A 24,140-nucleotide genomic window follows, 5' to 3' on the forward strand; every position below is an offset into this window, starting at 1 on the left:
GTATAAATAGGGGGTAAAGAAAGACCAAATAGAATAATGGTTCTCACACAAAGATTCACAGGGGAAGGGGAGGGGAAGAAAACTCCTATAAGAAGGAGAGGAAGAGAGGGGGGGGGTTTACTTAAACCTCAATCTCAGGGAAATCAACTCTGAGAGGGAAAAACATCCAGATCCATTGGGATCTTGAATTCTATCTTACCCAACAAGGGTAAGGAGAAGGGAAAACCAAGGGGGGGAGGGGGAGAGGGAGAACAAAAAGGGAGGGAAAGAGAGGGGGGAGGGGGAGGGAACAAAAAGGGAGGGACTAAAAAGGGAAACATCAAGGGAGGGGACAAGGGGGACTGATTCAAAGTAAATCACTGGACTAAAAGGTAGAGCCGAAGAAGAAAAGGTTAGAATTAGGGAAGGCAATCAAAATGCCAGGGAGTCCACAAATGACAATCATAACTTTGAACGTGAATGGGATGAACTCACCCATAAAACGTAGACGAATAGCAGAATGGATTAGAATCCAAAACCCTACCATATGTTGTCTTCAAGAAACACACATGAGGCGGGTTGACACCCACAAGGTCAGAATTAAAGGATGGAGTAAGACCTTCTGGGCCTCAACTGATAGAAAGAAGGCAGGAGTGGTAATCATGATATCTGATAAAGCCAATGCAAAAATAGACCTGATCAAAAGGGATAGGGAAGGTAATTATATTTTGTTAAAAGGGACTCTAGACAATGAGGAAATATCATTAATCAACATGTATGCACCAAATAATATAGCACCCAAATTTCTAATGGAGAAACTAGGAGAATTGAAGGAAGAAATAGACAATAAAACCATACTAGTGGGAGACTTAAACCAACCATTATCAAATTTAGATAAATCAAATCAAAAAATAAATAAGAAAGAGGTAAAAGAAGTGAATGAAATCTTAGAAAAATTAGAATTAATAGACATATGGAGAAAAATAAATAGGGATAAAAAGGAATACACCTTCTTCTCAGCACCACATGGCACATTCACAAAAATTGACCATACATTAGGTCACAGAAACATAGCACACAAATGCAAAAAAGCAGAAATAATGAATGCAGCCTTCTCAGATCACAAGGCAATAAAAATAATGATTAGTAATGGTACATGGAAAACCAAATCTAAAACCAATTGGAAATTAAACAATATGATACTCCAAAACCGTTTAGCTAAAGAAGAAATCATAGAAACAATTAATAATTTCATCAAGGAAAATGACAATGGCGAAACATCCTTTCAAACCTTTTGGGATGCAGCCAAAGCGGTAATCAGAGGCAAATTCATATCCCTGAAAGCTCATATTAACAAACAAGGGAGAGCAGAGATCAATCAATTGGAAATGCAATTGAAAAAACTCGAAAGCGATCAAATTAAAAACCCCCAGCAGAAAACCAAATTAGAAATCCTAAAAATTAAGGGAGAAATTAATAAAATCGAAAGTGATAGAACTATTGATTTAATAAATAAGACAAGAAGCTGGTACTTTGAAAAAACAAACAAAATAGACAAAGTACTGGTCAATCTAATTAAAAAAAGGAAGGAAGAAAAGCAAATTCACAGCATTAAAGATGAAAAGGGGGACAGCACCTCCAATGAGGAGGAAATTAAGGCAATCATTAGAAATTACTTTGCCCAATTATATGGCAATAAATACACCAATTTAGGAGAAATGGATGAATATATACAAAAATACAAACTGCCTAGACTAACAGAAGAGGAAATAGAATTCTTAAATAATCCCATATCAGAAATTGAAATCCATCAAGCCATCAAAGAACTTCCTAAGAAAAAATCCCCAGGGCCTGATGGATTCACCTGTGAATTCTATCAAACATTCAGAGAACAGTTGACCCCAATACTATACAAACTATTTGACATAATAAGCAAAGAGGGAGTTCTACCAAACTCTTTTTACGACACAAACATGGTACTGATTCCAAAACCAGGCAGGTCAAAAACAGAGAAAGAAAATTATAGACCAATCTCCCTAATGAATATAGATGCAAAAATTTTAAATAGGATACTAGCAAAAAGACTCCAGCAAGTGATCAGAAGGATCATTCACCATGATCAAGTAGGATTCATACCAGGGATGCAGGGCTGGTTCAACATTAGGAAAACCATCCACATAATTGACCACATCAACAAGCAAACTAGCAAGAACCACATGATTATCTCAATAGATGCAGAAAAAGCCTTTGATAAAATACAACACCCTTTCCTATTAAAAACACTAGAAAGCATAGGAATAGAAGGGTCATTCCTAAAAATAATAAACAGTATATATCTAAAACCAACAGCTAATATCATCTGCAATGGGGATAAACTAGATGCATTCCCAATAAGATCAGGAGTGAAACAAGGATGCCCATTATCACCTCTACTATTTGACATTGTACTAGAAACACTAGCAGTAGCAATTAGAGAAGATAAAGAAATTGAAGGTATCAGAATAGGCAAGGAGGAGACCAAGTTATCACTCTTTGCGGATGACATGATGGTCTACTTAAAGAATCCTAGAGATTCAACCAAAAAGCTAATTGAAATAATCAACAACTTTAGCAAAGTTGCAGGATACAAAATAAACCCACATAAATCATCAGCTTTTCTATATATCTCCAACACAGCTCAGCAGCAAGAACTAGAAAGAGAAATCCCATTCAAAATCACCTTAGACAAAATAAAATACCTAGGAATCTATCTCCCAAGACAAACACAGGAACTATATGAACACAACTACAAAACACTCGCCACACAACTAAAACTAGACTTGAACAATTGGAAAAACATTAACTGCTCATGGATAGGACGAGCCAATATAATAAAAATGACCATCCTACCCAAACTTATTTATCTATTTAGTGCCATACCCATTGAACTACCAAAATACTTCTTCACTGATTTAGAAAAAACCATAACAAAGTTCATTTGGAAGAACAAAAGATCAAGGATATCCAGGGAATTAATGAAAAAAAACACATATGATGGGGGCCTTGCAGTCCCTGACCTAAAACTATATTACAAAGCAGCAGTCATCAAAACAATTTGGTACTGGCTAAGAAACAGAAAGGAAGATCAGTGGAATAGACTGGGGGAAAACGACCTCAGCAAGACAGTATACGATAAACCCAAAGATCCCAGCTTTTGGGACAAAAATCCACTATTCGATAAAAACTGCTGGGAAAATTGGAAGACAGTGTGGGAGAGACTAGGAATAGATCAACACCTCACACCCTACACCAAGATAAATTCAAAATGGGTGAGTGACTTAAACATAAAGAAGGAAACCATAAGTAAATTGGGTAAACACAGAATAGTATACATGTCAGACCTTTGGGAGGGGAAAGGCTTTAAAACCAAGCAAGATATAGAAAGAATCACAAAATGTAAAATAAATAATTTTGACTACATCAAACTAAAAAGCTTTTGTACAAACAAAACCAATATAACTAAAATCAGAAGGGAAACAACAAATTGGGAAAAAATCTTCATAGAAACCTCTGACAAAGGTTTAATTACTCATATTTATAATGAGCTAAATCAATTGTACAAAAAATCAAGCCATTCTCCAATTGATAAATGGGCAAGGGAAATGGATAGGCAGTTCTCAGATAAAGAAATCAAAACTATTAACAAGCACATGAAGAAGTGTTCTACATCTCTTATAATCAGAGAGATGCAAATCAAAACAACTCTGAGGTATCACCTCACACCTAGCAGATTGGCTAACATAACAGCAAAGGAAAGTAATGAATGCTGGAGGGGATGTGGCAAAGTAGGGACATTAATTCATTGCTGGTGGAGTTGTGAACTGATCCAACCATTTTGGAGGGCAATTTGGAACTATGCCCAAAGGGCGACAAAAGAATATCTACCCTTTGACCCAGCCATAGCACTGCTGGGTCTGTACCCCAAAGAGATAATGGACACAAAGACTTGTACAAAAATATTCATAGCTGCGCTCTTTGTGGTGGCCCAAAACTGGAAAACGAGGGGATGCCCATCAATTGGGGAATGGCTGAACAAACTGTGGTATATGTTGGTGATGGAATACTATTGTGCTCAAAGGAATAATAAAGTGGAGAAGTTCCATGGAGACTGGAACAACCTCCAGGAAGTGATGCAGAGCGAGAGGAGCAGAACCAGGAGAACATTGTACACAGAGACTAATACACTGTGGTATAATCGAACGTAATGGACTTCTCCATTAGGGGCGGTGTAATGTCCCTGAACAACTTTCAGGGATCCAGGAGAAAAAAAACACCATTCATAAGCAAAGGATAAACTATGGGAGTGGAAACACCGAGAAAAAGCAACTGCCTGAATACAGAGGTTGAGGGGACATGACAGAGGATAGACTTTAAATGAACACTCTAATGCAAATACTATCAACAAAGCAATGGGTTCAAATCAAGAAAACATCTAATGCCCAGTGGACTTACGCGTCGGCTATGGGGGGTGGGGGGGAGGAAAAGAAAATGATCTATGTCTTTAACGAATAATGCTTGGAAATGATCAAATAAAATATATTAAAAAAAATGCACTCAGAAAAGAAAAAAAAAAAAAAAAAAAAAAAAGTATAAGTGAGTGTTGTGTTTTGCCAAGGATATTTTGTCTATTGATATAGTCATGTGGTTTTAAATGTTTTTATTTTTATATGGTTGTTAATTTTTTAATGTTTAACTATCTTCCTATTTCTAGTATAAGTCCAATTTGATTATGATGAATAATTTTTGAATAGTTTATTGTAATTTTTTAAGTATTTAATTTGAAAGTTTTGAATCTATTCATTAATAACATTGATTTAAAGTTCTCTTTCTTTGCCTTATCCTCTTTCAGTTTATTCATTTGGACTATATTTGTCTCATAAAAGGAATATGGAGTAATGTTTCTTTCTCAATTTTTTGAGAATAATTTGTGAAGTATAGGTATTTGTTAATCTTTAAAGTTTAATGAAATTTTCTTCTATATCTTCTAGGTCAGGTCCCCCTCCCCCCATTTAATTCTTTTTTTAAAAATAGCTAGTGCAGTTTTCTTTCTGGTTTATTTAAGCTCTTTATCTAATATGGCTAATTTGAATATATCATGTCTTTGAAGATGAGCCTTTATTCTTTTTTAATTCTCAGACCTTTTTGGATATTTGGTTGTATATAGAACACTCTAAAAATTGGTTACTTAGATTCAAGAGAAGGATTATTTTATTGATATAAGGGACCATACAAGAAGAGAAATGATTTGTAGAGTTATGATCCTGATTTCTTTTCCATGGGACTATCACTACCTTTTTGCTCTGGTGTCCATGTACAATAACTACCTTGATTAGTGGTTGAGAAAATTCCTCTCTCCCTAACCTTCCTTCCTTCCTTCCTTCCTTCCTTCCTTCCTTCCTTCCTTCCTTCCTTCCTTCCTTCCTTCCTTCCTTCCTTCCTTCCTTCCTTCCTTCCTTCCTCATTCTTAATGATCCCATTTAGGGTTTTCTTTGTAAAGACACTAGAATGGTTTGCCATTTCATTCTCCACTTCATTTTACAGATAAGGAAATTTGTAAGAGTAAGAGTTGAATGACTTGCCCAGTTAGTGTCAGCTAAGATTTGAACTCAGGTCTTCTTGACTCCAGCACTGGTGCTCTAGTTACTGCAGTACCTAGGTGCCCTTCAGGGAGCTTACATTCTACTTGTCATATAAATTGATTAATGGCCATGGATTTCTTATAATGAAAATAATAAAGTGACCTATAGGATCAGGGGATTCAGAACTGAAAGGAGCCTTAAAAATATCATCTAATTCCTTCATTTTGCACTTGAGAAAAATTGGAATCTAGGGTGTGGAAGAGATGTTCCTAAGGTCAAACCACATTTTAGGCCAACATTGAATCCTGCTTCTTTATGTGGCTATGACCAAGTCACCTGTCCCCTGATAACCCAGGTTTCTTCATCTGTAAAATGCGAATAATACTTTGTAGCACCTACATCATGTGAATAGTTAAGATGATTGAATGAGATAATATGCATTAATTACTTTGTAAACTTTAAAGTGGTATCTAAATATCAGTTAAGGAAAGATGGAAAGAAAAGTCCTGACTTGGGAAGAGGGACCATTAATTAGCAGTGTGCTGGAGGACAGATGAAAAAGTAAACAATATTTCTTCCCCAGTCACAAAAGTCTGGAGAGATGCTTCAGTCCTGTCTACACTTTTGATTTAAAAGTCTGAGAAACAAATGGCTGACTGGTGTGGAGGCAGGACTCAACCTTGCCTTTTACTCTTTCAGTCTGGAAATATCCTAAGTTTCCTTACAGGGTGTGGAATGCTGAGAAATTCCAAGTAACTGAGCTTAGTGTGAAATTGTTTCCAGAGGGGGAGGTTTCCTCAAGAGGTCCTCTCTCAGGTGAATATTTGGGGCTTCTTTTTCTCTCTGACTCTGTATCAATGGTAATCTCAAGAAAATGTAATTTCCCCCTTTGACTCAAAGTGAATGTTAAAGCTTCTTATAAGGTATCTTTGTCAGGTCAGAAGACAGAGTGATCCCATCCGACATGGGGTCTGATTGTGCCTAGGTCTTTCTCACACTTGAGTAGGAGGTGGTATTTTATAAAATGTGCCTTATGGATATGCTAATAAACAACCAAGATCTTGTCCAGAGAGAAAGCTTAGCAGCTTGTCAGATTGACTAGTTCTTACTATAGGAGCATGGTATTTAGAAATGGATCTTAAGAGATCATCTAACCTGATCCCCTCATTTTATGGAGGACGTGGAGACTCAGACTGGTTAGATGACTTTCTCAAAGACAGAAAGCTCTGGGATTCAAACCTAAACTCTTTTACTTCAAATCCAGTATTCTTTCCATTAATAGCTAACATAGCTATTATATATTCTTCAAGACTTGAAAGTGTTTTACAAATGCACAACCTTCTTGTAAGATAAGTGTTATTATTATACCCATTTCAGATAGATGAGGAAACCTAGGCTAGGAGATGTTAAATGATTTGTAAAGGGTAACACAATAAGTGGCAGAGATAGGATTCAAATTGAGATCTTCCTGGTTCCAAGTCCAACACTCTGTCCATCATGTTGGTCTCATTACACAATGTTTTCCCTTGTTTGTATTCTAGTATTGGAGTTGTATTGTATTGAATCAGATTATAGATTTAGAGTTAGGAGGGAATTCAAAGGTCCTCTAGTCTTATTTTCCAAATGAGGAATTGAGGTCTGTGTAGGTTAAGAAACTTGCCCAAGATTATACAAGTAGTAAATAACAGAATCAGAATTTGAACCCAGGTTCCTCATCCTGAATCTAATGTTCTTTCCATTCTACCACACTGTTTCCTGGTTCTGATTTAGCATTCTCCCAATGAAAAGCAGCTTTCCTTCAGAGTTATCGATGTTTTTCCCTTTGAAGCTTTATTAGGGAAATGCTTCCTTTTAGCATCAGAGATGATGTCCTATTGATACCCAGGCTTCCCTGTTATTCAGTTTTCAGCAATACTTGGTTGGAAGAGAGGTTTTTCAAAATCTATGTGAAATGAATCTGAGAAAGCCTAGTTCCCTCCCCTCCCACCACAAGGAAGAACTTGGACACTAATGTTTTACAAAATGCAAGAATCACTCAAGTCTTGACTCCTTAGGACCCTAAGTATAGGAAAGTATTATTCTTTTCTAACATTTGCCTGTCTCTTTCTACTTGTTCAAGAAAAAACTAATCTGCTTTATGTGAAGATAGTAAAAAACAATTTCTTTGATGCTATTTTATTCATTCATAATGCAGATGCAACTCAGTGCAACTTAATTCAATGCATATTAATAAGCATCTACTAATTACATCTGTAAGTCACTGGCCCAAATCCTGGAACAAAGCTAGAAATAGTTTCTGCTCTCAAGGAGTTTAAATTCTATTGGGAGTGGGGGGTGAGAGAAATTCTTAGGCATGTACACAGTTAAGTAAATAGATGCTGTTTTGGGAAGAGGAAGATTGCAATTAGGAGCATCAGGAAAGGCTTCCCATAAAATGTGGTACTCCAGTTGACCCCTAAAGGAAGCTAAAGATTCTAAGAGTAGAAGGGAGGAGTGAGTGCATTCCAGGCATGAGGCGGTAGACTATGTAAAGACATGTAAGTGTCTGGTATGAAGCCCAGAAAATAGGACAAATGACTGGAATACAGAGTGAATAAAAGGGGATAGCATGAAAGATCTAGAAATGGAGGCTTTGATAAATGCTATAAAAAGTCTTTTATGCCAAGTTGAGGATTATACCCTTTTTTTCAGAGGCATTGGGAATTCTGAATATTCTTGAGAAGAGCCTTGGTTAGACCTATGCTTTAGGAATAATATTTTGGCATCAGTGAAGAATGGATTGAACCAAAGAGAGACAAGAAGTATAATGAAGTCTTGCATCCCTTGTTCACAAAGTAATCTTATTTGACTTTTGAACCCATCTGAATACCACAAAGCTGTTTGTATTTATGACTCAGGCCAAACTTCCTCTTTCACTTCATTTTAGGGTATGGTTTCCATTGCCTTTCCAATTCCTATTTTGGATCACAATCCACTTCTAACATTTATTCCTACCCTGATCTTGACCCCAACAGAGACAAATGGTCCTTATGGTGTTTGTTTCTGAGCTAATAACTGGGGCTGTAATGATTGGATGCAACTTCACTCCTGGTACAAAGGAAATTACAACCCCTAACTTGAGAGAAATTGGTGTTTTCTGGGAAGGGAAAGTGTGCTAGGCTCCTGGTAAATTACCTGGTGCAAAGGGCAATTATGATTCCTTTTCCCCTTGAAAAGACTGTTCATTCCAGAACAGAGGTTTTATTGAATATAAGAGGAGATTCTAAGGCTTGAGGTGAACCAAAAGACAGTGTTACTAACATGAGTGAATTTCCCGTCTGTCTGGATGGTGGAGTTACTTAGGTGTTGGGTGTTTCCACATAATTAGTGGGTTTGTGGAAAAGGTTTGTGGTTTGGAGATCAAAGTCCTCAGAGGTGCAAAATTCTGTTTCCTGACTGGTATATCCAGCCTTTACAATGCTGTTGTCATAGCAAATGGTATTTGGTGTATCCTTTCTTTTTGACTTCTAGACTACTTCTACTCCTATAATGAAGGATATGCCTGGCCTTGCATCCTCCTGCTCTTCATTCATTGTTTAGGGTAGTAGATTAGGGTGGACCCAAGAAAAAACTCACAGCTTTGATAACTGATCAAAATAGAGTTCTATTAAAAATACCCACTCAGATGTCTGAGCAGTAGCATTACAGATATTCCTTAGTATACTAGTTAGGAATTGGAGGGCGGAGGAGAAGACTGCATTTATTAGTGTACAAGTTTACTGAGTACTCATCATTTCAATCATTATAATTCAGTGGCTATTTATTGAATGCCTACTCCATGCAAGTCATTGGACTAGGATTGGTGTAGAATGTAGAGAAGAATGTTCCCTATCCTCAAAGAGTTTATAGTCTAACAGGAAAAATAAAACGTGCATTATTAACTCTAATATTAAGTTAAGTCTGAGTGTCTGTGAAAGGTACAAATAAAATACTATGAGACTTCAGAGGAATCCCTAATTAATAAATGCACTCAGTCTTGAGAGAAGTCTTTGAAAGGATACAGAAGTAGTAAAGCCCATAGCCCTTGAATTAGAAGAGCTTATCATGTCTATGGAGAGAGAGGGCCCAAAGTCAAACATCATATATAATATAAGACAACATAAAAATGGAGTTCCGAGGAAATAAGAACTAGAGTGGACTTGATAGGCTTCACAGAGAAAGCAAGGCATAAATGAGGGCTTAAAGGATGGGAAGAAAGCGGAGGAGAAGGCATTCCACGGGAACATTTCTAATATTCATTTCCTAACACCAACAGAGAGGAACACTCCCAGGGGTATTTGTTCCTGAACTAATGACAGGGGCTGTAAGGTAAGAAGTGTTTGGAGGATTTTGAGCATACTGGCCCAGCTAGAATAGAGAGTGTGGACTGGGAACAGATGGGTTAATACTGAGCCATGAGCTCTAACAGGACCATGAAAAGCTGGCCAAGGAGCTTAGTTAGTTGGGTGCTTCTCCTTCTAATTCATCTCCTCCACAACTGCCAAATTGATATTCCTCTTAAAATATAGACCCAACCAGTTCTCTTCCCTACTTGTATGTCTTGAGAATCCCTTTTCCTCCCAAGATAAGATTCCTCAGTTTACCATCTAAAACTGTTCACAATCTGCCCTGCTCCTACTTTTACAGTTTTCTTTTGTATTATTGTCCTTCACACACTCTCCGTTCTGTCAAGCTGTTTCCTAGACATAATAATGTAACTCCTACCATAGCGCCTTTGTACCAGTGGTCTCCCAAGTCGGGAATGCAATCTACTCTCACTTCTACCTCGTAGAATCCCTTACTTCCATTAAAATCTTATGGGAGGTCTTTCCTAGTACTCCAAGTTGTTCTGCTGATTTGGGTACTCCCGTGAATAATGTAAGCTTCTTGAAGTCAGGGGCGACATTATTTTTGTCTTTGTTACTTCCCAAATGGTTTCCATGCATTAAGAATTTAATGACTTTTAAAAATTGGTTAGAGAAGGCTAGTAAAAATTCTTCATAGAGGACTAACAGGATGAATGTGTCTTTGCATCCTCAACAGTATTTACTACAATGTAGGCTGGGCCAAGTCCAATGCTTGTTGAGTTGAATTCAATTGAAAGGTGGTGTTTTAAGTACGATCGTCTGGCAGGGGCATGCCAGACCCTTAGTAATTTTTCTAAGGTGAATGTGAACCGGGGAACAGTGTCACAGGCTAATGATGTGTGACAAAATCCCACAGTGATACAAGATCTCCGAGGACCCAGAGTTCTAGCTCCTATGAATGAGCTAGTGTTTTAGTTTGCCAGTGAAGTTTGTGAACCTAGTTACAGATGCAGCCACAGAGGAAATCTTTCTGCAAACAATAAGAAAGTCCCTTTCCCTGATAATTTCATCTTTTTAAGAAATTTCTTCTCCCTCCTTCTGCAGCTTTCCCCACAGTTTCAAAATGCTCAGCACATTCTCTACCTCCTGCCTTTCTCACTTGTTGCTCTAGCGTGGTCATTTAGAAAGAATTTCAGATCAGACCCTCCGAAGGTTGGCTTGTTTATTTTTTAACCTGGCAGCATGACCTTAGTTGACCCAGCTCCCTACTTCAAAGACAGTGTTGGTTTGGGAAGGACTGAAGCCTCTGGGATATTTTCCCCTCTGGCTTTTGCTTCCTTGCCTGGCTGAGACCTTATTGCCTGAACCTAGTTGGCTTGACATTCTTTGCCTCTTGAAAGCCTGAGAGGGGTGGAAAAGGGTAAAGCTTCAGAAGACGTGTCCTCCTTTTGCCCAGAACTTCTGTTGTGCTTATGAGGAGGGAACTGAAATGTAGACAATATGATAGAGTAGAAAAGACATTGTCCTGAGAGTCAGAAGACCCAAGTTCTAATCCTCAGTCTGTCAGAGGACTTATAGCCACTTCCTTTCTCCTTTCGAACTCACAGTTTTATGATCTGTCAAATGAAAGGATTGGGATAGATGAACTCTGGGCCCTTTAAGCTCTAGCATTCTATGAGGCCTTATTTGGAATATAATGGAATCCCACGTAGTTGTTTTAGGATCTCTTAAAAAGTTTTATTTTTAAGAGGAAAAATGGACTTTGACCTGATTTTGGAGCCTGCAGACAGCAACCTTTCTGAGTAATTGGGTCTATCCCTTAAAAGCCACATCTGAGCCAGCTATAACAGCTTTTGTCCATTTGGCAGGATTTTGTCTTGGAACTCTTTCCCTTCAAAGGTTTAAGATCATGGATTTTAAGTTGTGAACTTTTGGAAAGTTAGGGAATACCGTTTTCTGGGGAATGGCCCACATATACCCTCATATCAGATGAGGGACTTGGAAATCTGAAAGGGAACTTCTTTTAAGCAAGAGAAAGGAATCTCTTCACTAAGAAACCATATAGTCTGATAAAATAGGAGATGACTCCAAGATCTTGAAAAAAGCAAGGCATTTGGAGAAGTATAAATGCATCATGATTCCCTTTTTGTAAGAGAAGAGAGAGTAGAGATAAAGGGGGATAACTCATGAATGTATTCCAGGGAATTAAAATTTACTGCTCATTATGTTCTCTCTTTGGTAAACCCTAGCTTTAAATCACCAATCACCTTGGTTATCTCTCTGTCTCTACCTTTGTGCCTCTCTTGTTTTCTCTGTCCCTGTCCCTGTCTTTGTCTGTCTGTCTGTCTGTCTCTTTCTTTTGTCTCTCTCCCTCTCCCTTTTTGATCCCCCAACACAGAGGGATCATAAGAGCATGATAATAGACCTAGAAGTTTTCTTAGAGGTCATTTTGTCCAACCCTTTATTTATAGATAAGGACATCAAGGTTAGATGACTTCCCCATAATAAACAGCAGAGTTGAGACAAAGACAGCAAACATCAGTAGGAAAACTAGAAGTTAAGGGACTTTGGTGTTTGTGTTCCAGCTCCATCTGCTGCCTTCTTAGAGGGTGACTTTGGTCAAATCACAGCTACTCTGGGCTTCAGTTTTTCAGTTGTTAAAACAGGAGTAATATGTCACAGTTGTTATTTTGAAATTATTTTATGCTTCCCATCACTTTCACATACATCATCTCACTGAATCCTGAAAGCAGCCATGTGAAGCAAATGGAACAGCTATATTAGTCCCAAATGAAGAAACTGAGAGTTAGAGATGGGAACTATCCAGTTCAAGGTCCCAGGCAGCCTTAATGAATTCTGGCTTCTGCTCAAATTCACTTGGAATGAGGAGTGAGGCAGAGGATATTGTGCCTTAGTCAAGTTCAATAATTCCAAGAGAGGGGGCATCCTATCCCCTGAAAAGTTCAACCCTGGCCACTAAAACATAATCTATGATCCCTGATTAGCAACCTCTTAACTCCCAGTAGCAGGGAGGATTAGAGGTGGCTGCTGGAAAAGGGACTTAGTGAGAAATAGAGTCAGGATATGGAGATGGGACCTTCATTGTGGCATAGCATATTATAAAAGTAAAAGGCCTCTCCAGGAAAGAAGTTAGAGGGTCTTACCAAGCTTAAAAAAAATCTCAAGTCTGGTTGTAGCAATGGCCTGTGTGATGGGTCTACTTACAAAAAAAAAAGAAAATTTTTTTGCACCAGAACTATTCAGAATCTGCCTCTAAGTGATGGGTCTTAGTCATTCCTAAATATTGGAGTCTGCTTTCTGATGGTTAACCTAGCAACCTTTTGAATACTGAGTAATTGAGGGATAGCAGCCCACACAGGAACAGTAGAATTGCAAACCTGTTAATTATGGAACTACTCATACAAACGAAATCATGGATTCTTGAATTATGAAAACAAATGCCAAAGTAGAAATAGTTGGAAACACAAATGGGATCAGTTAGTATTGCCAACTGCTCAATACAGGAGTGCCAGGATAATAGAGCTCTGGTGAGGGTTAGAGTAGAATTATATATCTGGGAAAGGAAGAAAACAAGGTTGGTTTGTTAGAAAATGGTTCTAATGTTTTCCAAGAAGAAAGGCTCTCAGCATTCTTTGGTTCACTCTAATTTCCTATAAGTTATTTTGAAAACTACCAGATAAGGTCTTGTCAGAGTTTAAAGGTTCCAGATTTATTCAAAGTCAGCTGGATAGATATCAAGGCTTTTGGTTAAAAGAATTCTAGAGATAGAGATTTGTACCCTTCAGCTCCATTCCCAGTTCTGCCTGTAACAAGAAACCCAGCCATAACCAACATTTGTTGTTGTTGCTCGGTCGAGTCCAACTCTTAATGACCCCATTTAGGGTTTTCTTGGCAAGGATACTAGAGTGGTTGGCCATTTCCTTCTCCAGCTCATTTGTCAGATAAGGGAACCAAGGCAAACAGGATGAAGTGACTTGCCCAGGGTCATGCAGCTAGTAAGTATCTGAGGCCAATTTGAATTCAGGAAGAGGAGTCTTCCCTACTTCAGGCCTGATACTCTATCCACTGAGCAACTTAGCTGCCCTACCATGTATTAAATACCTTATGTGCTAAGCTATACTCTGCTAAGTGCTGGGAATACAAAAAAAGAACTTAAGACAAATAGTACCTGCTCACAAGAAGCTCACAGTCTAATGCCTTAGTAGAGGCTCTCAACCTCTCAATTTGTAGCAATGAGAATACATAATGCATATCAGGTATTTACATTCCGAATCATAACTGTAGCAAAATTACAATTTTGAAGTAGCCACCAAAATAATTTTTTGGTTTGGGGTCACTGCAACATGAGGAATTGTATTGCAGGGTCACAGCATTAGAAAGGTTGAGAACCACTGCCTTGGAGACATACTAGGGAAGGGTGAGCTAGGCTTTATCCTAAAGCAACAATATCTGAAATATATATATATATATATATATATATGCGCGTAGATATATATCAAATATATATGATGTGTATATATAATATGAATATAATGCATATGTACATAAATATTTAAGATATATGTGTATGTATATATATTTAGAGAGATGCTATCTGTTGATCAGTTGATTGATCTATTTAAAGGTCTTGGTTTGTGATTTAATTAAAAGGAATATCATCTTTTCTTCTTCAGTTGAATCATATAAAAATTGTTTATCTTATAGGGGTATACACATCTTTTTCCCTAAACTCCAAATGTTACTCTTTGCTTTCTAGGAGAGTAACTAGAATTTACTATATACATATGTAATATATTATAATTTAATATATATAAACTAACCATCTATAATTTAATGAGATAGCATGTTTCAGTGTTTTAGTTAGTTTTAAATGATTTATTTTTATTCTGAATTTAACTGTTGCCAAATTGGCATTTGTACAAAAAAGAGATCAAAACTTAGAATCTTTATTATGTATAGCTTGCTTTTCTTTAAAAAGAAAAATGGAAATATCACTTTATAACTTTCTTGTCTGGGGCAGCTAGTGCATAGAGGACGAGGTCTAGAGATGGGAGGATCTGGGTTCAAATCTAGCCTCAGATCCTACCTAGCTGTGTGACGCTGGACAAGTCACCTATCTATCCCTTACCACTCTTTTGCCTTGGAACCAATACACAGTATTGATTTGAAGATAGATGATAAGGGTGTTTTGATTTTTTAAAAGTTTTTGTCTGTTATTCTTTCTAGTCATCCTTCTGTTCTCCTGATTTAAAAAACAAAACATGACACCTTCTATGATCCTCTTTTCTCTTTTATTGTTTTGCTATTCCTCCTGCCACCACCTCCATTTTGAAAAAAAATAAAAACCAACCTATGTAACAAATATGCAAAAGCAAGCAAAACGAATTCCCATATTGACATATTAAAAAATGTATGTCTTAACTCTGTATCTTAATTCCATCACCACTTGGATGGTAGGTAGGTGGTGTGCTTCATCCTTAATCTTTTGAAATCCTTATTTGTCATTATACTGTGTGGAGTTCTTAAAGCTTCTAAAGTTTTGTTTTTTTTAAAAGTTGTTACTGAATAGAATTTTCTACTGGTTCTACTAAATTCACTTTGCATCAGTTCATATTTCCAATTAGTTCCCAGGTTTCTTTGAAACTTTCTGTTTCATCATTTCTTATAGATAAATAATATTCCGTTAATTCATATTTTATAATTTATTCAACTATTTCCTAATGGAATAATGAGAGTTATACTCATGAATGTGTACCAGGGAGTGAAACTTCCCTGCTCATTATACTCTCTCTTTAGTAAACCTTCTTAGCTTTAAATCACCTTGGTTTCTAATTCTTTAGTAAAACAAAGAGAACTGTCATAAATATTTTGTATATGAGTCCTTTTCCTCATTCTTTGATCTCTCTAAGGTATAATAGGTATTCCACAGAGTATGCACAGTTTAGTGGTATTTTAAACATGGTTCTAAATTGTTTTCCTGAACAGCTAGACCAGTTCACAGCACTAAAGACAATGTATTAGTATGCCTGGTTTATGAGCCCTGTGTTAGAAATTGGAACAACTGTGAGTCTGTTACTTAATGGCCATTTGACCCTAGTCAAGACACTTAACCTTGCTAAGCCACAATTCCTTTTATTATACAGTGCAGTTCCTTCTTAATATAAAAAATCAATGAGTTATTTAACTCATTTTTCTGCATTTTACCTGAATTACCACTTGTTTATCTAAGGGGAGAATGTTTGGTTTCCAGTGACAACTAAGTGAGAGCAGTCTTCATCCTGAAGAAGTTTCCTTTTTGGAAAATGACCCAAGAACTACCAGAAGTCCAACAGACTCTAATGTTGATTTTGTTGAAGTTGTATATAATTTACTGAAGTGGAATGGTTTCTTGTGTAACTGTAGAGGGCCGTGTCTAAAACTACAGAGGGAAACTGACTAGCATGTCACATCCTTGAGAATAAACCCATCTCTTCCATTTGTCTTTTGTAATTCATTCTTAGCAATAATAATAATTATGGTTATGGTATCATATATGTGCACATATATATATATGAAGAGGGGAAGAGGGAGACAGAAACAGAGACTGTATTATACAGTAGTTAGAAAGACTAGCTTAGACTCACGATGACGTGAGTTCAAACTTTTCCTCTGATATATACTGGCCATGTGGTTGTTTTTAAATCAGTTAAACTCTTAGTTCTCAAGACAACTCTCTGAGATTATAGATGCTGATTTGCTATTGGTTGAGGAAGTACTCCCATCAAGAACTTGCTCCCCACGTGAATGAAATCACAGGTCTTGTAAATACAAATAAACACACACATATATACTTATATTCATATGTATCCTCCCCAAATAAATACTATTCTATTAATTCATATTCTATAACTTATTCAGCCATTTTCCAATTGATGGACACTCCCTTTTATTTCCAATTCTTTAGTAAAACAAAGAGCACTGGTATAAATAGCGTATCCCAAAAATGTTGTTGCAATTTTAAGCTCTACTATATATGTATGCATATATGTGTATATATACACAAGGAATAATAGCCAGCATTTCTATAATACCTATTTTGTGCCAGGCACTGTGTTAAGTACTTTACAAATATTATCTTATTTGATCCTCACAGAAACCCTGGTAATAGGTGCTATTATTGTCACCATTTGATAGTTGAGGAAACTGAGGCAAAAAGAAGTGAAGTGACTTGCCCAGTCATATAGCTAGTAATTTGATGCTGGATTTTAACTGGAGTCTTCCTGGTCCCTGGCCAAACACTCTATCTACAGTGCTCTCTAGCTACCTAATATATATATATATATATATGTATTTACAAATGCATGTTAAGTTTTTTAATATAAAAAGTGACTTGCTCATAGCCACACAAATAACTGTGTGTCTAAGGAAGGACTCTGTTCTAGATCTCCCTACTCTAAAGCTAGTCTTTTGTCTAATATGACAATATTCCCTCTCATAATGATGATAATGGTAATAATAATTTGCATTGCCAAAGGACTCTCCAGTTTATAAAACACTTTTCCTACACCAAAGCTGAGGCAAATGAAGGAACTAAAGTTCATAGGGGATGAAGTACCTTGTCCATAGTCACATAGCTAATGAATAGTTTGAATCAGAAAGCTAAGTTTTGTGTCTTAGATTCAAGCTCAATGCTTTTTTTTTTTACTTATCACAGCATAAATATTTATTGGATTGCATTGCATTCATTTGAAAGCTTGATTTCAGTCATGTTGACAAGTAGGAATGAGGCTGAAAGTGGAAAGAGTTGTGTAATACATTTGACCTCTAGATTGGAATAGTCTCTTGTGAATGACCTGGTTAGATCTGACAACGTGTCCTGCGTTCAGCTGCCTATAGATCCCAGCTGTGGATGTGGGTACAGGAAAAAAAAAAACAAAACAGGCTTTTATGATTAATGGATGTCTAGCATGAAAATTTTGTAGGGGAAAAATAATAACAACACCCTAAGTCTGGCATGAGCAAGATGCCCTGAACTTCAAAAGAAAATCTTTACTGATTAGCAAATGTTTTAAAAAAAAATATGCAACTCATTTAATTTCAAACAGTCCTAGTTTGTTTCCTTTCCAGCAAGCAAGCCTGGCACTTCATTTAGCAGCTATCAAAACGTCATTACATTCCTCTAGGTTCTGAAGGTCATGTTCGTGCTTGCAGTGTTATGTGAATAGCCCAGGGAATTTGCTCTTATGGAGTCATTCCAGGGGAAACTGAGGGTGTATATTTTCATTCTGGCCATCAGGGAAGTTCTCCTTAAATTGTTGATCAGGGAGCTTGTCTTCTTTGGAGAGGACTATCCATTTGCTGTATCTCTTCTTTTTTTAGGAAAAAAAAAAGAAATTGAAATATTTCTCAAATGGAGGACTTAGCAATTGATAATCACTTAAAAATAAGGACAGGAGACCAACTGGGTATCTAGACATGAGCTGTTCTTTCAGAAAAATGGGAGGAGAATCATTCCCAGTAGTCTGGGATCCTTGTAATTTCACCTAGACTGCTTTAGAGAGCTCATTACAAGATGTTTGAGGACCCCAAAATACTTGATAGATAAGAGAAATAAGATATATTATTCAACAGATTTCTCCATTACCTTTTTTGTGTTGTCATCTCCCAATAGACATGTGAAGTCCTGAAGTGCAGGGAAGTTTGTATGTATATTCCCAGCACTTTGAGCATAGTGCGTGGCATGTGGTTAGGGCTTAATAAATACCTGTCTTGCTTTGCCTTACATAGGGCTAGTTCAGAAGTCTGACTTGTTTTTTTTTTTTTAATATATTGTTTGATGAGAATGGGCTGACCAGTTCCCCAGAAGACCATGGGATCATAGGAAGTGACCTAAGTGGTCATCCTAGTCCATCTTCATTTGCTTTATTTTCTATATGAGGAAAGGGAAGCTTGGAGGGGTTAAGGTACACACCCAAGATTATCCTGGTAGTTACAGAGCCAGGTTCTTGGCTCCAAATCCAACATGCTTTCACATATACTATGAAACACTAATAGGAATTAGAGTAAAATTATTTCATGATTATATCAGCTTACTCAATCCTTTATGATATTCCTTGTATATAGGAATTCAAAAGATTATATGTCCAAATAATCTTTAGAAAACAGGTTAAGATTAATGAGGAAATCAGCAAACATTTATTGTGTGCTTAATAAATTGCTATTTACTTACTGATTGACATTGTGGGCATGACAGACCTCTTTGGACTTCAGCTCCCTCCTTTACAAAATGAAAGGGAAGGATGATAGATGATATCTATCTAGATGACAATCAAGACTCCTTCCAGTTCTAAGCTTTATAACTGCCAGATACATAGTGTTTATCAGTGCTAGATGTTGAAGAAGATAGAAAGAATTATAAGACTGATTCTGTCTTAAGGATGTTGAAGAGGTATGCCAGGCACACACACACACACACACACACACACACACACACACACAAAATAGAAAGAATTCAATCAATAAATAAGTATTTATTTAGTACCTATTGTGTGCCAAACACTTTGGTATGTGCTGGGTATACAAATAAAGAATGAAACAAGCCCTACCCCCAAGCTACAAAGAGTAAGAAGAGGGTGCTTAATAGAAAATGCTTAATAAATGCTTGCTGGTTGATTAGATTCTGAAGAATTCTTAAGAAGGTGCTATTGTTATTGCCTGAGATTTGTTTATCTCGGAAGATTTCAAAAAAGAGATGGGCTTTGAGCTAAGAAGGAGAGGTAGAATTCAGAGAGATGGACAGGGGAAGGTGCTGATGCAACAAGTTGTGGGGAAAGTGGTGTAGGCAAAGATACAGTCAGTAACGGGCATGGCAAGCACATGTTGGAGACTGGGGTGTCCAGTCAGTTGGAACAGAGGCTCCTTGGAAGGAAGTGATGGTAGATCAATTGGGAAAGGTAAGGTATGCTCATATTTTATAGGGAGGACATTTGGACTCAGTTCTGTGGCTTTTGACTGTGTTTGAGCAGAAGAATGGTGTGATCAAGAAATGCTTTAAGAAAATGGCGTGGATGACCTATGTGAGGTTGATTTCAGACAAAGGCAGGCCTATCTGAATCAGTGAAGTCACTGCAGCTGGCCAAACAACTGTGGTGGTTGTCTTGGGTGTACCACGAAGGAGGTTTGATCTTACATGGCTTCCGTACAAGGAAATGACTCAATAGTACTCCCCCTTTACATCTCACACATTCTGGATTTCATGTTTTACCAAATTGATCACAGCTTCTATTTTTAATGATTTGATGCTGAGAGCAGTATTGGTGCAGGACTGTATAGGCCCTAGCCTATCTCTCACTGACTTTCTAATTGTGCACATCTTTTGTTTCTGTTCTGGGATCTCCCCTGCCCCTTGCTTCCAAGGCTATAGCAGCAGAGAACTGATGTCAGCAGCTTGGAATTTGGCCATTTATATACAGTTTCCATGCCTTTGGAAGCAAGCAGGAATGGAAGAATGGTGGCATTGAGCATGAAAGGAGCAAAGAAAGTTTTGCAGTTATGGAATATTTCCTGAAGACAATCCCCTTTGTACCCTAATATTGTGATTTTGGGCCTTCATCTCCTGTAATTTTTGTTTGGCTTCAGAAAGATTGGGGTGTGTGTTTGTGTGTATGTGTGTTTGCATGTGTGTTTGTATGTATGTGTTTAAACAGAATTTAAACAGGGCAGAGCAATTTTGTCTCTTGAGTATTTTTGTTCTCCAGAGAGGAAAGGGACTCTTTCTATGTAATTTCTTTCCTCCAGCAAACGGTTAGACACTTAGGATTGCTCAGGGCAGTGGAATGGGCTCATGTCATCCTTCTTTGCACTTCAGAATCATAAAAGGAGTATCTAGGGTGGCAGCTAGCTGTCAGGAACCAATTTCTATTCCAGTAAAAGCAGCAGGCCAGCTAATCCCGCCTGTTCCTGAAGGCCCCAAGAGTCCATCCAGAAAGCACAGCCATTCTTCTACCACTCTGAATAAAGAGTTGCAACATATTGTGTTGGCAAGGCTAAATGAACCTGTCAAATCGAGTTTGTTCTGGGCAGCACCAGGGGGTCATTGCTTTCCATAGTTTATCTTTTTGACAGAATTTTGCTTAAAGCATCAGGTCACGATCCAGAAGCATATCTTCCTAATGCTTTGCCCATCAGAAGTGGTTAATCTGACTTATTTCATTAACACCAACTTTATTGACTCTAAAAAGGTCAGATTAGCAAATTGACGGTGCAGCTCATAGGTGTCATGAGAATGTTTTCTACTGAAGTCATTTGGACACTTGAACATCTGGTATCTGAGCAGCTCTGGGAGGACTGATGGAGAAAAAGGATTCCATAAGCAATGGATCTCAGCCAGCATGCACTAAGAGGAAATTGATCCTAGTGAACAATGATAGAAATAAATTTGTTGGGGATCCCATTCTTTGATGTTGACCATTCATAAGGTCATTGAGAAGGAACATTATCATTTGGATTAGACACTATTATCCAGTATGACCCTTTCATTTTTCAGATGAGTAAATGGAGGTGCAAAGTGAGGTCTCATGTCTCATAGATAAAAAGAAAGAGAGCCAGAATTTGAACTAAGGTTCTCTGACTCTAATCTCTGTTCTCCTGCCTTCTAGAAAGATGCCAATTGTGTTTTGATTGATCTCAGTTGTTTATACATCAGGTTGTAAAGTGGATGAAGTTTAGTGCCCTCCCTTTTCTTTTATTACTGATAATAAACAATTAATAACAATAATTCAAATTTGAATAGTGCTTTAAGAAAGCCCTTGGCTGGCAATAACCATGGTGAGGTGGTAGTACAAGTGATATTAACTCTGTTTTGTAGATGAGGAAAATGAGGACTGAAAATGTAAAATGATTTGCTTACATAAATAAATCATAGCTAGTAAATATTGGAAGGAAAAAAAGAGGAAGAAAACAATCATTTATTAATACCTACTAAGCCTCAGATACCATACATGGGAAGCACTTTACAAATATCAATCCATTTGATTGTCACAACAACTCTAGGAGGTGAATGCTATTATCCTTCCCATTTTACAGTTGAGGAACTAAGACAAACAGAGGTTGTGTGACTTTCCCAGGGTCATATAGCTAGTTAAGTATCTGAGGCTGGCTATGAACCCAGATCTTTTTTACTCTAGAGCGAGAGTTCTATCCTGTGTTCCACTAGTTGCTTCTAGCTGCTTTACAAATGTGTGTTGATTACTTAATATGAATCCAGGTCTCCTAATTTCAAGTAGAGTGTTACTTTGTGTTGCCTCCTAATTTCAGTGATTATAAAAGTTGAAAGGAGATGGGTTTTGCCTCAATATTAGGAAGGACCGTTTAATAGTTAGTGCTGAACCATGAAACTGGTCACGAGTGCATATTCTGTTAAATGAAATGCTAAAACCATAAGCTATATGACCTCATATTAGTAGATCTGTAATGAGAATTTCTTCATTAGGTTAGAGGTTATTGTTATTATTAATTATACCTCTGCTTATTTTGCCATGGGTTTGTTATTAGGTTCTTGCAAAATCTCTATTTTTATAGAATGGACTGGGAAAAAGGATTTTGGATAAAAACAAAAATTACAAATATAATGATGATGATGATAATGTAGTCATTGGCCTAGTTCCCTATACTATAGTCTTAAATAGATTAGGTCCAAATCTGGGGACTATATTAAAAAAAAAGTCACCTTTGGCTCATTATGCCTTAAAATTTACTTGGGAAAATCTCAGAACATATTTAAGGTATAGGTCTTAACATGGATGAGTAAAAGATTCTTGAGCTTCCATGTAAGCACTTCCAGGTAATAATGTACATATCAAGTATAGAATAGCCTGCGTCTTCGTATTCCCTCTTCCAAATGAAAAATACATAAAAAGACTCACAGAAGAGAATGAACAATTCAGAAAACACAAAACAATTCACAGTAGCACCAGAAATGTTTACTGAATCCCACTTTCTATAGATGTAAAACATGTCCCTGTGCTTTGCACTTCTTCAAAAGGAGCACAAATGTGGAGTTATTTAGTAGGGCCATTTCCTGATATTCCTATAAGTCTTTTTTTTTATTCCAGAGATGCATACAAGCATCCAACCTGAACATTATGAATACATTGTGTAAAGCCCAGGCACTTTATCCCTCACATCCTAGTTGAAATTCCTTGGGTGTTCTAGCTTTGGAGGCCATGTATAATTATATCCCTTTCTCCCTGAGAGACTGATGCTGCTTTAAAATTTCCTTTCTTCGATAAAATGCTTCATTCTAGAACTCTTGAACTTGTGACCTCTGGAGAAGCAGCCTCTGAGGATAGGGTTTCACTGCACATCCACTGTTCTTTATAGGCATATTCTTTTTATTAATTTTATTTTTATTATCCTATAAAACACTTCCATAATGGTCACTGTTGTAAGAGCACACTCATACAAACAAACAAACAAACAAAACCCCCAAAAGAAAACCATACAGACATTGATGTGAAAGATGGTAGACTTTGATCAGTATCCATCTGACTCCAACCGTTCTTTTCCTGTGATAAGTCCTTCAGGATTGTTCCAGATCATTGTATTACTAAGAGTAGTCAAGTTTTCACAGTAGCTCATCATACCGTATTGCTGTTACTATGTACAGTGTTCTCCTGGTTATGCTTATTTCACTCCCCATCACATTCTTCATATTCTAGGATCACAGTGCTCAGGAAATGCTCCTTACTCTCCTCCAGAAGCCTTGGTTTTAATACTATTTTAGAGTATGTCATTTGCCTCTTTCTCCACAGGGGCCACAGTGTTGGGAGGTTATACAAGTGCCTTGCCAAGGATGGGGCTATAAACTTAAGATCCCAGAACTTTCTTCATGCATTTAAGGGAACATGCAACTTCCATATGTTTCTGTTCCAAAGATTTATGATGAATGACTCCAGGCAAAGGATCACCCTACTCCTTCCCTTTTCCCTGTTCCCCCCCCCCCCAGGACCAAAGTTTATACACAGGCTCACAGATTTAAAGCTAGAAAAAATCTCCAAGATCATCTAATTTAAATGCCACCCACCCAAACACACACTTTACAGATGAGGACACTTAGGCCCAGAGAGGTTAAATGATATATAGACAAGAAAATAGCATAGTTGGTATTTGAATTAAATCCCTTTGATTCTAAATCCCAGGCTTTTTTCATCGTGCCATA

At 37.3% G+C, this 24,140-nt stretch overlaps 1 protein-coding gene and 1 long non-coding RNA gene across 7 annotated transcripts in view; one reads left to right on the forward strand and one right to left on the reverse strand.

The window, feature by feature from the left end:
* Positions 1–24,140, forward strand: part of COL5A1 (collagen type V alpha 1 chain) — a 307,559-nt gene that overhangs the window by 53,832 nt on the left and 229,587 nt on the right. The window lies entirely within an intron of this gene.
* Positions 1–24,140, reverse strand: part of LOC107652241 (uncharacterized) — a 57,842-nt gene that overhangs the window by 32,335 nt on the left and 1,367 nt on the right. The window lies entirely within an intron of this gene.

This window comes from Monodelphis domestica, chromosome 1 (assembly GCF_027887165.1).
Source record: "Monodelphis domestica isolate mMonDom1 chromosome 1, mMonDom1.pri, whole genome shotgun sequence".
NCBI classification, from domain to species: domain Eukaryota; kingdom Metazoa; phylum Chordata; class Mammalia; order Didelphimorphia; family Didelphidae; genus Monodelphis; species Monodelphis domestica.